This window comes from Melospiza melodia, chromosome 2 (assembly GCF_035770615.1).
Source record: "Melospiza melodia melodia isolate bMelMel2 chromosome 2, bMelMel2.pri, whole genome shotgun sequence".
Lineage (NCBI taxonomy): Eukaryota > Metazoa > Chordata > Aves > Passeriformes > Passerellidae > Melospiza > Melospiza melodia.
The window spans coordinates 54,918,094-54,931,079 of record NC_086195.1 but is presented as its reverse complement, the minus strand read 5'-3'; positions in this window follow the sequence as shown (position 1 = coordinate 54,931,079).

Genomic DNA, 12,986 nt, shown 5'->3' with positions numbered 1-12,986 from the left:
GCCACTTGGTGTAATCAAACCAGCCCGACTTGGCACTGGTGCCACCTTGGGTCTGGGAACCATCCTGCGTATTGTGGATTCTAAGGAGCCAGCCGGCCACTCCCAGCCACAGGCCCCCAAACAAAATCAACGGCGCTGTTCCCTGGAAAACAAAACACGCCTGCCAACATTTTGATGGAGTTTGCAGGAGCCACTTGGTACTATCAAACCAGCCCGACTTGGCACTGGTGCCACCTTGGGTCTGGGAAACATCCTGCGTATCGTGGATTCTTAGGAGCCAGCCGGCCACTCCTAGCCACAGGCCCCCAGACAAAAACCTAGGCCTATTTCTCTGGCAAACAAAAGTAAGCTGCCCCGCTTCTGGATGGCAGATTGCAGGAGACACTTGGTACTATCAAACCAGCCCAACTTGGCACTGGTGCCACCTTGGATCTGGGAACCATGCTGTGTATCGTGGATATTCAGGGGCCAGCCGGCCACTCTCAGCCATATGTCCCCAAACAGAAACCTCGGCCCGTTTCTCTGGCAAACAAAACTCAACTGCCCCTCTTCTGGATGGCAAATTGCAGGATGAACTTGATACTAAAACCGCAGGCCGACTTGGTAGTGGTGACACCTTGGGCCTGGGAACCATCATGCGTATCGAGCATTTTAAGGAGCCAGCCGGCCACTCCCAGCAATATGCCCCCAAAAACAATCCACGGAATTTTTCTCTGGCAAACAAAAATCAGCTGCCCCGCTTCTGGATGGCAGATTGCAGGAGCCACTTTGCACCATCAAACCAGCCCGACTTGGCACTGGTGCCACCTTGGGTCTGGGAACCATGCTGCCTAGCGTGGATTTTCAGGAGCCAGCCGGCCACTCTCAGCCATAGGCCCCCATACAAAACCCACGGCCCGATTCCCTGGCAAACAAAATTAAGCTGCCCCGCTTCTGGATGGCAGATTGCAGGAGCCACATGGTACTATCAAACCAGCCCAACTTGGCACTGGTGCCACCTCTGGTCTGGGAACCATGCTGCGTAACACAGATTCTAAGGCGCCAGTCGGCCACTCCCAGCCACAAGCCCCCAAACACAAACAACGGCGCTATTCTCTAGCAAACAAAACTCAACTGCCCCTCTTCTGGATGGCAAATTGCAGGACGCACTTGGTACTATAAAAACAGCCCTACTTGGCACTGGTGCCACCTTGTGTCTGGGAACCATCCTGCGTATCGATCTTTTTAATGAGACAGCCGGCCACTCCCAGCCATATGCCCCCAAACACAACCCACGGCCCTTTTCTCTGGCAAACAAAACTCAACTGCACCGCTTCTGGATGGCAGATTGCAGGAGCCACTTGGTACTATCAAACCAGCCCGACTTGGCACTGGTGCCACCTTGGGTCTGGGAAACATCCTGCGTATTGTGGGTTGTCAGGAGCCAGCCGAACACTCTCGGCCACAGACCCCAATCAAAAACAACGGCCCGTTTCACAGGCAAACAAAAGTAAGCTGCCCCGCTTCTGGATGGCAGATTGCAGGAGGCACTTGACACTGTGAAACCAGCCCCACTTGGCACTGGTGCCACCTTGGGTCTGGGAACCATGCTGCGTATCATGGATTTTCAGGAGCCAGCCGGCCACTCCCAGCCACAGGCCCCCAAACACAAACCACAGCATTTTTCTCTGGCAAACAAAATTCAGCTGCCCCGCTTCTGGATGGCAGATTGCAGGAGCCACTTGGGACTATCACACCAGCACAACATGGCACTGCTTCCACCTTGGATCTGGGAACCATCCTTCCTCTCGTGGATTTTCAGGGGCCAGCCGGTCACTCTCAGCCATAGGCCCCAAACACAAACCACGGCCCTTTTCTCTGGAAAACAAAACTCAACTGCCCCTCTTCCTGATGGGAGATTGCAGGAGTCACTGGGTACTATGAAACCAGCCCTACTTGGCACTGGTGCCACCTTGGGTCTGGGAACCATGCTGCGTATCATGGATTTTCAGGAGCCAGCCGGTCACTGCCAGCCACTGGGCCCGAAACACAAACAACAGCCTTTTTCTCTGGCAAACAAAATTCAGCTGCCCCGCTTCTGGATGGCAGATTGCAGGAACCACTTGGTACTATCAAACCAGCCCGACTTGGCACTGGTGCCACCTTGGGTCTGGGAACCATCCTGCGTATCGTGGATTCTAAGGAGCCAGCTGGCCACTCCCAGCCACAGGCCCCAAAACACACACAACGGTGCTTTTCCCTGGAAAACAAAACTCGCCTGCCAAACATTTGATGGCAGATTGCAGGAGCCACTTGGTTTTATCAAATCAGCCCAACTTGGCACTGGTGCCACCATGGGTCTGGTCACCATCCTGCCTATCGTAGCTTTTCCGGTGCCACCCAGTCACCCCCAGCCAGAGGCCCCTAGACAAATATTTCGGCCCGTTTTCCTGGCAAACAAAAGTAAGCTACCCCGCTTCTGGATGGCAGATTGCAGGAGCCACTTTGCACCATCAAACCAGCCCAACTTGGCACTGGTGCCACCTCTGGTCTGGGAACCATCCTGCGTATCGTGGGTTCTAAGGAGCCAGCTAGCCACTCCCAGCCACAGGCCCCCAAACACAAACAACGGCGCTTTTCCCTGGAAAACAAAACTCGCCTGCCAACATTTTGATGGCAGATTGCCGGAGCCACTTGGTACTATCAAACCAGCCCAACTTGGCACTGGTGCCACCATGGGTCTGGTCACCATCCTGCCTATCGTAGCTTTTCAGGAGCCAGGCGGTCACTCCCAGCCCTAGGCCCCCAGACACAAACCTCGGCCCGTTTCCCTGGGAAACAAAAGTAAGCTGCCCCGCTTCTGCATGGCAGATTGCAGGAGCTATTTAGTACTATCAAACCACCCCGACTTGGCACTGGTGACACCTCTGGTGTGGGAACCATCCTGCTTATCGTAGCTTTTCAGGAGCCAGCCGGCCACTATCAGCCATATGCCCCCAAAAACAAACCACGGCCCTTTTCTCTGGCAAACAAAACTCAACTGCCCCTCTTCTGGATGGCAAATTTTAGGACGCACTTTGTACTACGAAAACCGCCCGACGTGGCACTGGTGCCACCTTGTGTCAGGGAACCATCCTGCATATCGAGCTTTTTAAGGAGCCAGCCGGCCACTCCCAGCCATATACCCCCAAAAACAAACCACGGACCATTTCTCATGGAAACAAAAATCCGCTGCCCCGCGTCTGGATGGCAGATTGCAGGAGCCACTTTGCACCATCAAACCAGCCCGACTTGGCACTGGTGCCACCTTGGGTCTGGGAACAATCCTGCATATCGTGGATTCTAAAGAGCCAGCCGGCCACTCCCACCCACAGGCCCCCAAACACAAACAACGGCGCTTTTCCCTGGAAAACAAAACTCGCCTGCCAGCTTTTTGATGGCAGATTGCAGGAGCCACTTGGTACTATCAAATCATCCCAACTTGGCACTGGTGCCACTATGGGTCTGGGAAACATCCTGCCTATTGTAGCATTTCAGGAGACAGCCGGTCACTCCCAGCCATAGGCCCCCAGACACAAACCTCGGACCGTTTCCCTGGCAAACAAAATTAAGCTGCCCCGATTCTGGATGGCAGATTGCAGGAGCCACTTGGTAGTGTCAAACCAGCCCGACTTGGCCCTGGTGCCACCTTGGCTCTGGGAACCATGCAGCGTAACGTAGATTCTACGAGGACAGGCGGCCACTCCCAGCCACAGGCCTCTAAACAACGGCGCTTTTCCCTGGAAAACAAAACTCGCCTGCCAACATTTTGATGGCAGATTGCAGGAGCCACTTGGTACTATCAAACCAGCCCAACTTGGTACTGGTTCCACTTTGGGTCTGGTCACCATCCTGCCTATCGTAGCTTTTCAGGAGCCAGCCGGTCACTCCCAGCCATAGGCCCCCAGACAAATATCTCGGCCCGTTTCCCTGGCAAACAAAAGTAAGCTGCCCCGCTTCTGGATGGCAGATTGCAGGAGCCACATGGTACTATCAAACCAGGCCAACATGGCATTGGTGCTACCTTGGCTCTGGGAACCATCCTGCCTATCGTGGATTTTCAGGGGCCAGCCGGCCACTCTCAGCCATATGCCCCCAAACACATACCACGGCCCTTTGCTCTGGCAAACAAAACTCAACTGCCCCTCTTCTGGATGGCAAATTGCAGGACGCACTTGGTACTACGAAAACAGCCCGACTTGGCAGTGATGCCACCTTGGGTCAGGGAACAATCCTGCGTATCGATCTTTTTAAGGAGCCAGCCGGCCACGTCCAGCCATATACCCCCAAAAAAAAACCACGGAACTTTTCTCCAGCAAACAAAAATCCGCTGCCCCGCGTCTGAATGGCAGATTTCAGGAGCTATTTAGTATTATCAAACCAGCCCGACTTGGCACTGGTGCCACCATGAGTCTGGTAACCATCCTGCCTATCGTAGCTTTTCAGTAGCCAGCTGGTCACTCCCAGCCATAGGCCCCCAGACAAATACCTCGGCCCGTTTCCCTGGGAAACAAAGGTAAGCTGTCCCGCTTCTGGATGGCAGATTGCAGGAGCCACTTGGTACTATCAAACCAGCCCGACTTGGCACTGGTGCCACCTTGGGTCTGGGAACCATCCTGCGTATCCTGGGTTCAAAGGAGGCAGCCGGCCACTCCCAGCCACAGGCCTCTAAACAAGAACAACGGCGCTTTTCCCTGGAAAACAAAACTCGCCTGACAACTTTTTGATGGCAGATTGCAGGAGCCACTTGGTACTATCAAACCAGCCCAACTTGGCACTGGTGCCACCATGGGTCTGGTCACCATCCTGCCTATCGTAGCTTTTCAGGAGCCAGCCGCTCACTCCCAGCCATAGGCCCCCAGACAAATATCTCGGCCCGTTTCCCTGGCAAACAAAAGTAAGCTGCCCCGCTTCTGGATGGCAGATTGCAGGAGCCACATGGTACTATCAAACCAGGCCAACATGGCACTGGTGCCACCTTGGTTCTGGGAACCATCCTGCCTATCGTGGATTTTCAGGGGCCAGCCGGCCACTCTCAACCATATGCCCCCAAACATATACCACGGCCCTTTTCTCTGGCAAACAAAACTCAACTGCCCCTCTTCTGGATGGCAAATTGCAGGACGCACTTTGTACTACGAAAACAGCCCGACTTGGCACTGATGCCACCTTGGGTCAGGGAACAATCCTGCGTATCGATCTTTTAAGGAGCCAGCCGGCCACGTCCAGCCATATACCCCGAAAAAAAAACCACAGAACTTTTCTCCAGCAAACAAAAATCCGCTGCCCCCCGTCTGGATGGCAGATTGCAGGAGCTATTTAGTATTATCAAACCAGCCCGACTTGGCACTGGTGCCACCATGAGTTTGGTAACCATCCTGCCTATCGTAGCTTTTCAGTAGCCAGCCAGTCACTCCCAGCCATAGGCCCCCAGACAAATACCTCGGCCCGTTTCCCTGGGAAACAAAATTAAGCTGTCCCGCTTCTGGATGGCAGATTGCAGGAGCCGCTTGGTACTATCAAACCAGCCCAACTTGGCACTGGCGCCACCTTGGCTCTGGGAACCATCCTGCGTATCCTGGGTTCAAAGGAGGCAGCCGGCCACTCCCAGCCACAGGCCTCCAAACACAAACAACGGCGCTTTTCCCTGGAAAACAAAACTGGCCTGCCAACTTTTTGATGGCAGATTGCAGGAGCCACTTGGTACTATAAAACCAGCCCAACTTGACACTGGTGCCACCATGGGTCTGGTCACCATCCTGCCTATCGTAGCTTTTCAGGCGCCAGCCGGTCACTCCAAGCCATAGGCCCCCAGTCACAAACCTCGGCCCGTTTCCCTGGCAAACAAAAGTAAGCTACCCCGCTTCTGGATGGCAGATTGCAGGAGCCACTTTGTACCATCAAACCAGCCCAACTTGGCACTGGTGCCACCTCTGGTCTGGGAACCATCCTGCGTATCGTGGGTTCTAAGGAGCCAGCTGGCCACTCCCAGCCACAGGCCCCCAAACACAAACAACGGCGCTTTTCCCTGGAAAACAAAACTCACCTGCCAACTTTTTGATGGCAGATTGCAGGAGCCACTTGGTACTATCAAACCAGCCCAACTTGGCACTGGTGCCACCATGGGTCTGGTCACCATCCTGCCTATCGTAGCTTTTCAGGAGCCAGCCGGTCACTCCCAGCCATAGGCCCCCAGACACAAAGCTCTGCCCGTTTCCCTGGCAAACAAAAGTAAGCTACCCCGCTTCTGGATGGCAGATTGCAGGAGTCACTTTGCACCATCAAACCAGCCCGACTTGGCACTGGTGCCACCTCTGGTCTGGGACCCATCCTGCGTATCGTGGATTCTAAGGAGACAGCTGGCCACTCCCAGCCACAGGCCCCCAAACACAAACAACGGCGCTTTTCCCTGGAAAACAAAACTCGCTTGCCAACTTTTTGATGGAAGATTGCAGGAGCCACTTGGTACTATCAAACCACCCCAACTTGGCAACAAGTGGTTCCTGCAATCTGACATCCAGAAGCGGGGCAGCTTACTTTTCTTTGCCAGGGAAACGGACCGTTGTTTGTGTTTGGAGGCGTATGGCTGGGAGTGGCCGACTGGCTCCTTAAAATCCACGATACGCAGGATGGTTCCCAGACCAGAGGTGGCACCAGTGCCAAGACGGGCTAGTTTGATGGTGCAAAGTGGCTCCTGCAATCTGCCATCCAGAAGCGGGGTAGCTTTCTTTTGTTTGCCAGGGAAACGGGCCGAGCTTTTTGTCTGGGGGCCTATGGCTGCGAGTGACCGGCTGGCTCCTGAAAAGCTACGATAGGCAGGATGGTGACCAGACCCATGATGGCACCAGTGCCAAGTTGGGCTGATTTGATAAAACCAAGTGGCTCCTGCAATCTGCCATCAAAAAGTTGGCAGGAGAGTTTTGTTTTCCAGGGAAAAGCGCCGTTGTTTGTGTTTGGGGGCCTGTGGCTGGGAGTGGCCGGCTGGCTCCTTAGAATCCACGATACGCAGCATGGTATCCAGACCCAAGGTGGCACCAGTGCCAAGTTTTGATGGTTTGATAGTACCAAGTGGTTCCTGCAATCTGCCATCCAGAAGCAGGGCAGCTTACTTTTGTTTGCCAGGGAAACGGGCCGAGGTTTTTGTCTGGGGGCCTATGGCTGGGAGTGACCGGCTGGCTCCTGAAAAGCTACGATAGGCAGGATGGTGACCAGACCCATGGTGGCACCAGTCCCAAGTTGGGCTGATTTGATAGTACCAAGTGGCTCCTGCAATCTGCCATCAAAAAGTTGTCAGGCGAGTTTTGTTTTCCAGGGAAAAGCGCCGTTGTTTGTGTTTGGGGGCCTGTGGCTGGGAGTGGCCGGCTGGCTCCTTAGAATCCACGATACGCAGGATGGTTCCCAGACCTGAGGTGGCACCAGTGCCAAGTTGGGCTGGTTTGATAGTACTAAATAGCTCCTGCAATCTGCCATGCAGAAGCGGGGCAGCTTACTTTTGTTTGCCAGGGAAACGGGCCGAGGTTTGTGTCTGGGGGCCTATGGCTGCGAGTGACCGTCTGGCTCCTGAAAAGCTACGATAGGCAGGATGGTGAGCAGACCCATGGTGGCACCAGTGCCAAGTTGAGCTGGTTTGATAGTACCAAGTGGCTCCTGCAATCTGCCATCAAAAAGTTGGCAGGCGAGTTTTGTTTTCCAGGGAAAAGCGCCGTTGTTTGTGTTTGGAGGCCTATGGCTGGGAGTGGCCGGCTGGCTCCTTAGAATCCACGATACGCACCATAGTTCCCAGACCAGAGGTGGCACCAGTGCCAAGTCGGGCTGGTTTGATAGTACCAAGTGCGTCCTACAATCTGCCATCCAGAAGCGGGGCAGCTTACTTTTGTTTGCCAGGGAAACGGGCCGAGCTTTGTGTCTGGGGGCCTATGACTGGGAGTGACCGGCTGGCTCCTGAAAAGCTACGATAGGCAGGATGGTGACCAGACCCATGGTGGCACCAGTGCCAAGTTGGGCTGATTTGATAGCAGCAAGTGGCTCCTGCAATCTGCCATCAAAATGTCGGCAGGCGGGTTTTGTTTTCCAGGGAAAAGCGCTGTGGTTTGTGTTTGGGGGCCTGTGGCTGGGAGTGGCCGGCTGGCTCCTTAGAATCCACGATACGCAGGATGGTTCCCAGACCCAAGGTGGCACCAGTGCCAAGTTGGGCTGGTTTGATAGTACCAAGTGGCTCCTGCAATCTGCCATCCAGAAGCGGGGCAGCTTACTTTTGTTTGCCAGGGAAACGGGCCGAGCTTTGTGTCTGGGGGCCTATGGCTGGGAGGGACCGGCTGGCTCCTTAAAAGCTAAGATAGGCAGGATGGTGACCAGACCCAAGGTGGCACCAGTGTCAAGTTGGGCTGGTTTGATAGTACCAAGTGGCTCCTGCAATCTGCCATCAAAAATTTGGCAGGCGAGTTTTGTTTTCCAGGGAAAAGCGCCGTTGTTTTGTTTGGGGGCCTGTGGCTGGGAGTGGCCGGCTGGCTCCTTAGAATCCACGATACGCAGCATGGTTCCCAGACCAGAGGTGGCACCAGTGCCAAGTCGGGCTGGTTTTATAGTACCAAGTTGTTCCTGCAATCTGCCATCCAGAAGCGGGGCAGCTTACTTTGGTTTGCCGGGGAAAAGGGCAGAGCATTGTGTCTGGGCGCCTATGGCTGGGAGTGACCGGCTGGCTCCTGAAAAGCTACGATAAGCAGGATGGTGACCAGACCCATGGTGGCACCAGTGCCAAGTTGGGCTGATTTGATAAAACCAAGTGGCTCCTGCAATCTGCCATCAAAATGTTGGCCGGCGAATTTTGTTTTCCAGGGAAAAGCGCTGTGGTTTGTGTTTGGGGGCCTGTGGCTGGGAGTGGCCGGCTGGCTCCTTATAATCCACGATACGCAGCATGGTTCCCAGACCCAAGGTGGCACCAGTGCCAAGTTGGGCTGGTTTTATAGTACCAAGTGGCTCTGGCAATCTGCCATCAAAATGTTGGCAGACGAGTTTTGTTTTCCAGGGAAAAGCGCCGTTGTTTTTGTTTGGGGGCCTGTGGCTGGGAGTGGACGGATGGCTAATTAGAATCCACGATAGGCAGGATGGTGACCAGACCCATGCTGGCACCAGTGCCAAGTCGGGCTGGTTTGATAGTACCAAGTGGCTCCGGCAATCTGCCATCCAGAAGCGGGATAACTTACTTTTGTTTGTCAGGGAAACGGGCCGAGGTTTGTGTCTGGGGGCCTATGGCTGCGAGTGACCGGCTGGCTCCTGAAAAGCTACGATAGGCAGGATGGTGACCAGACCCATGGTGGCACCAGTGCCAAGTTGGTGTGATTTGATAAAACCAAGTGGCTCCTGCAATCTCCCATCAAAAAGTTGGCAGGAGAGTTTTGTTTCCCAGGGAAAAGCGCCGTTGTTTGTGTTTGGGGGCCTGTGGCTGGGAGTGGCCGGCTGGCTCCTTAGAATCCACGATACGCAGCATGGTATCCAGACCCAACGTGGAACCAGTGCCAAGTTTTGCTGGTTTGATAGTACCAAGTGGTTCCTGCAATCTGCCATCAAGAAGCAGGGCAGCTTACTTTTGTTTGCCAGGGAAACGGGCCGAGGTTTTTGTCTGGGGGCCTATGGCTGGGAGTGACCGGCTGGCTCCTGAAAAGCTACGATAGGCAGGATGGTGACCAGACCCATGGTGGCACCAGTCCCAAGTTGGGCTGATTTGATAGTACCAAGTGGCTCCTGCAATCTGCCGTCAAAATTTGGCAGGCGAGTTTTGTTTTCCAGGGAAAAGCGCCGTTGTTTGTGTTTGGGGGCCTGTGGCTGGGAGTGGCCGGCTGGCTCCTTAGAATCCACGATACGCAGGATGGTTCCCAGACCTGAGGTGGCACCAGTGCCAAGTCGGGCTGGTTTGATAGTACTAAATAGCTCCTGCAATCTGCCATGCAGAAGCGGGGCAGCTTACTTTTGTTTGCCAGGGAAACGGGCCGAGGTTTGTGTCTGGGGGCCTATGGCTGCGAGTGACCGTCTGGCTCCTGAAAAGCTACGATAGGCAGGATGGTGAGCAGACCCATGGTGGCACCAGTGCCAAGTTGTGCTGGTTTGATAGTACCAAGTGGCTCCTGCAATCTGCCATCAAAAAGTTGGCAGGCGAGCTTTGTTTTCCAGGGAAAAGCGCCGTTGTTTGTGTTTGGGTGCCTATGGCTGGGAGTGGCCGGCTGGCTCCTTAGAATCCACGATACGCACCATGGTTCCCAGACCAGAGGTGGCACCAGTGCCAAGTCGGGCTGGTTTGATAGTACCAAGTGCGTCCTACAAACTGCCATCCAGAAGCGGGGCAGCTTACTTTTGTTTGCCAGGGAAACGGGCCGAGCTTTGTGTCTGGGGGCCTATGGCTGCGAGTGACCGGCTGGCTCCTGAAAAGCTACGATAGGCAGGATGGTGACCAGACCCATGGTGGCACCAGTGCCAAGTTGGGCTGATTTGATAGTAGCAAGTGGCTCCTGCAATCTGCCATCAAAATGTCGGCAGGCGGGTTTTGTTTTCCAGGGAAAAGCGCCGTTGTTTGTGTTTGGGGGCCTGTGGCTGAGAGTGACCGGCTGGCTCCTTAGAATCCACGATACGCAGGATGGTTCCCAGACCCAAGGTGGCACCAGTGCCAAGTTGGGCTGGTTTGATAGTACCAAGTGGCTCCTGCAATCTGCCATCCAGAAGCGGGGCAGCTTACTTTTGTTTGCCAGGGAAACGGGCCGAGGTTTGTGTCTGGGGGCCTATGGCTGGGAGTGACCGGCTGGCTACTGAAAAGCTACGATAGGCAGGATGGTGACCAGACCCATGGTGGCACCAGTGTCAAGTTGGGCTGGTTTGATAGTACCAAGTGGCTCCTGCAATCTGCCATCAAAAAGTTGGCAGGCGAGTTTTGTTTTCCAGGGAAAAGCGCCGTTGTTTTTGTTTGGGGGCCTGTGGCTGGGAGTGGCCGCCTGGCTCCTTAGAATCCACGATACGCAGCATGGTTCCCAGATTAGAGGTGGCACCAGTGCCAAGTTGGGCTGGTTTGATAGTACCAAGTGCGTCCTGCAATCTGCCATCCAGAAGCGGGGTAGCTTACTTTTGTTTGCCAGGGAAACGGGCCGAGGTTTGTGTCTCGGGGCCTATGGCTGGGAGTGACCGGCTGGCTCCTGAAAAGCTACGATAGGCAGGATGGTGACCAGACCCATGGTGGCACCAGTGCCAAGTTGGGCTGGTTTGATAGTACCAAGTGGCTCCTGCAATCTGCCATCAAAAAGTTGGCAGGCGAGTTTGTTATCCAGGGAAATGCGCCGTTGTTTGTGTTTGGGGGCCTGTGGCTGGGAGTGGCCGGCTGGCTCCTTACAATGAACGATACGCAGGATGGTTCCCAGACCTGAGGTGGCACCAGTGCCAAGTCGGGCTGGTTTGATGGTGAAAAGTGGCTCCTGCAATCTGCCATCCAGAAGCGGGGCAGCTTATTTTTCTTTGCCAGGGAAACGGGCCGAGGTTTTTGTCTGGGGGCCTATGGCTGGGAGTGACCGGCTGGCTCCTGAAAAGCTACGATAGGCAGGATGGTGACCAGACCCATGGTGGCACCAGTGCCAAGTTGGGCTGGTTTGATAGTACCAAGTGGCTCCTGCAATCTGCCATCAAAATGTTGGCAGGCGACTTTTGTTTTCCAGGGAAAAGCGCCGTTGTTTGTGTTTGGGGGCCTGTGGCTGGGAGTGGCCGGCTGGCTGCTTAGAATCCACGATACGCAGGATGGTTCCCAGACCAGAGGTGGCACCAGTGCCAAGTCGGGCTGGTTTGATAATACCTAGTGGATCCTGCAATCTGCCATCCAGAAGCGGGACAGCTTACTTTTGTTTGCCAGGGAAACGGGCCGAGCTTTGTGTCACGGGGCCTATGGCTGGGAGTGACCGTCTAGGTCCTGAAGAGCTACGATAGGCAGGATGGTGACCAGACCCATGGTGGCACCAGTGCCAAGTTGGGCTGGTTTGATAGTACCAAGTGGCTCCTGCAATCTGCCATCAAAAAGTTGGCAGGCGAGTTTTGTTTTCCAGGGAAAAGCGCCGTTGTTTGTGTTTGGAGGCCTGTGGCTGGGAGTGGCCGGCTTGCTAATTGGAATCCACGATACGCAGCATGGTTCCCAGACCAGAGGTGGCACCAGTGCCAAGTTGGGCTGGTTTGATGGTGCAAAGTGGCTCCTGCAATCTGCCATCCAGAAGCGGGGCAGCTTACTTTTGTTTGCCAGGGAAACGGGCAGAGGATTTTCTCTGGGGGCCTATGGCTGGGAGTGACCGGCTGGCGCCTGAACAGCTACGATAGGCAGGATGGTGACCAGACCCATGGTGGCACCAGTGCCAAGATGGGCTGATTTGATAGTAGCAAGTGGCTCCTGCAATCTGCCATCAAAATGTTGGCAGGCGAGTTTTGTTTTCCAGGGAAAAGCGCCGTTGTTTGTGTTTGGGGGCCTGTGGCTGGGAGTGGCCGGCTGGCTCCTTAGAATCCACGATACGCAGCATGGTTCCCAGACCAGAGGTGGCACCAGTGCCAAGTCGGACTAGTTTGATGGTGCAAAGTGGTTCCTGCAATCTGCCATCCAGAAGCGGGGTAGCTTACTTTTGTTTGCCAGGGAAACGGGCCGAGGTTTGTGTCTGGGGGCCTATGGCTGGGAGTGACCGGCTGGCTCCTGAAAAGCTACGATAGGCAGGATGGTGACCAGACCCATGGTGGCACCAGTGCCAAGTTGGGCTGGTTTGATAGTACCAAGTGGCTCCTGCAATCTGCCATCCAGAAGCGGGGCAGCTTACTTTTGTTTGCCAGGGAAACGGGCCGAGGTTTGTGTCTCAGGGCCTATGGCTGGGAGTGACCGCCTCGCTCCTGAAAAGCTACGATAGGCAGGATGGTGACCAGACCCATGGTGGCACCAGTGCCAAGTTGGGCTGGTTTGATAGTAC